This window comes from Diospyros lotus, chromosome 7, assembly GCF_014633365.1.
Source record: "Diospyros lotus cultivar Yz01 chromosome 7, ASM1463336v1, whole genome shotgun sequence".
Taxonomy (NCBI): Eukaryota; Viridiplantae; Streptophyta; class Magnoliopsida; order Ericales; family Ebenaceae; genus Diospyros; species Diospyros lotus.
In genome coordinates this window covers 29,190,602-29,193,662 of record NC_068344.1, presented here as the reverse complement: position 1 = coordinate 29,193,662, position 3,061 = coordinate 29,190,602, and positions in this window count along the sequence as shown.

Sequence of the window (3,061 nt, the reverse complement as noted above, 5' to 3'; positions counted from 1 at the left end):
TTAAAACTCATAAATATAAACATACCAAAACTAGCATAAGACCAAAAGAAACTAATCCCATACTAGAAATTAAGAATGAGCATAAATTAGAAGCATTTGGGATTGATGACAAGTAGAAGATATTCACACAAAATCATGTATGACAGGATGACTAAATTAATTTTTGCTTAGTCAGCATGTAAGCATACACCAAATCTACCAAACCCAAAAAAGCCTAGGATGCAAGGAACATAAGGGAACAAAAAGGGAAAATACAACCAGCATAAAGTCTAAGCAAAAACATCTAATATGAACCATAAGGAAAAGTAAACAACACGAGGAACTACATAACCACAAAAACTAGAGCTCAGCTAAGGAAGAACAAAACTAGTAGATTAGTGTCCGATGGTTGAGCTTTTACATTGAACAACCAGCTTCATCTTTGTTGTCACCTTCCTCGAATGTTTCACTCGAGTAATTAAGAGGCCAAGAGAGGAATTTGTGCCCGTGATAAAAGCGATCTTCAAAGGTCAAGATGAGGGAGGGGTAATAGATCCTCTTCCCTAGATTTTAGGTTTGAAAAGACAATATGAAACTGGATTTTAGGTGTCAAAATCCTAAGAAGATTGATCGAGTTTGAGCAGACAAATGCTGTTAAAGCTGTGAAAACTAATTTTGTTAAAATAGTTAGCAATGTAATTAACTAGTCTGCTACCAAATGTTTGTTATTGAAGTTAGTTACAATAGTTCAATCAGTTACAAAAACAATATAAAAGCTAAGATCTATTCTCGTGTAATTAGTTTTAGTTCTCACTTCACAATTAGAACAATGATAGTTCTTTCTTCTCAACTCTCTGTTCTTATTTGAATCGTCTTATTATTATCTTCACAAAGTTGAGCGCACACAATAAGCAGGGGGATGAGGAAGAAGAAGACCATGGAAGTAGGAAGCCGACGATGGCTGACAGGAGAGAGAAGGGACAAAACAAAAGGGATCAAGCAAGAAAAAGTGTTGCGGATAGCTATGAAGGGATCAAAGCAAGGGGTAGTAATAGGAAAATGGCCTTGAGAGGAAGGAGATGGTAAGAAGGAGAAGGCTGATGACGGCTATGAGATAAATAATTCCTGAGTTTTCACCTAGGGTTTGGCGCTAGAGAGATCTTGATTCAACATTACTTAGCAGAAAAAATAAAACTAATAAAATAAATAAATAAACGACTTTGTCTGAACAATGAATACATTTATTAATATAGAATAAGTTTATTACCTAAAACATACCAAAGTTTGGCTAGTATATTAATTTTGTTGGGCTGGGTCCTCTTTTATGGAGATGAACTATTAATTTTTACTTAATCATTAATTAAGTAAAGTAAAATCCATATAAGTTAAACTTACATGAAAGATCTAGAGGTATTTTTTTTCTAAAAAATATCAAGTATAAAAGGGTTTAAAACCCTTCTAATGTGGCTGTGGTACATAAGAAAAAGGGAAGGAGAAAAGTGCAGAAATTGAAAAAAAGATGTGCAAACCAATTTTGATCAAGACACTGTTTGGGGTTCGATCCATGGTTCAATTTAGCTGAAATTCAGTCAGCGTGTTCACAACACACAACTCTACAATTTGAACGACGAAGATTAGTTTTTGAGCTCTCTATTAACAAGTTTCTGCAGTAGTTGTTGTTGCAGTCCAATTTTGATCAATAGGTTGTTTGAGATTTGATTAGTGGTCTGACTTGGTTGAAATTTGTCAGCATGTTCACAACAAACAGTTCTACAATCTGAACGGTGAAGATCAGTTTTGGAGTTCTCTCTATTAATAGGTTTCTACAATAGTTGTTGAGTTTTTTTATTCAGTGAGATCTCTTATATTTCTTATTACAATTATTTAGTTTTAAGAGTAGAATAAAGGCTGAATATATTATTATTGTTGTTATATTGTTATGAGCCTTTAGTTATTGACAACTAGAAAATACTTTCGTGTATTCTCATTTTTTGTTTGATATTGAAAGTTTTGGGTAAATTTCGATTGCATGATTTTTATTCCTCACATGGGAGTTTTTTACGTAAAATTTTAATGTTCTTGTGATTGAATGATTATTACTACACTAATTTCATATTACTTTATTTATGTTTAATTTAAGTCTTACTAGATTCACAACACAAGAAGGGGGAGAACAAAACATTTGAACATTTTTAAATTAAGTTGTTGATTTGACTAATTTCCTCGCAACAAATTCTACACAAAAGTTTGCATTAAAATCAAGCTAACAGAATATCACACCGTTAAAGCTACTCAACGTGGAATATGTATTAATAACCTATCAGAATTGATATAAAAAAAAGGGGAACATGCATTAACCACACTAAAAGTTCAAGGACCATGCTACATGTAACGAGAATATGTATAAATTTGATGATCGAATCTAGGGGTGTTCTAAAAAACCGATGCACCGTGAAAACCAACCAAACCGAACCGATCGATTTTTTTTTTTGACAGTCAAAAACGATTTGGATTCTGTCCAAACCGCGCGGTTTGCGGTTTGGACAGTTGGCGGTTCGGTTTAAAACCGAACCGCCCAAGAAAATAATAAAAAAATTATTATTATAAAAATATAATAATTGGCAGTTCATCTTGTTTATTTTTTACACTATTTTGTCTTTATTTTTTACTCCTATTTATTTACATTTAATTGTCTTTATTTACCAATATTTGTGTCTTTATTTACCATTTTTAAATATCTTTTTTAGTAATTTAAGTAGCATTTCAAACCGCGGTTTAGCCGAACCTAAACCAGACAGCGCACTAGTAGTTTGGCGTGTTGAAAATGATTTAGACCGGCCAAATCCCACCGCAAACACCCCTAATCGAATCGGACTTTATCTGATGATGAAGTCCAATTCGGACTTTATCATCGTATGAAGTCCGATTCGGACTTATCCAATGATGAAGTCCGGACTTCATCCTATTCGGACTTCATCATGAACCTCGATCGGGCTTAGTCCTCGAGTTAAGCTCGATCGGGCTTAATTCATGAATCCTAATCGGGCTTAATTAGCGAATTAAGCCTGATAGGGCTTATTTC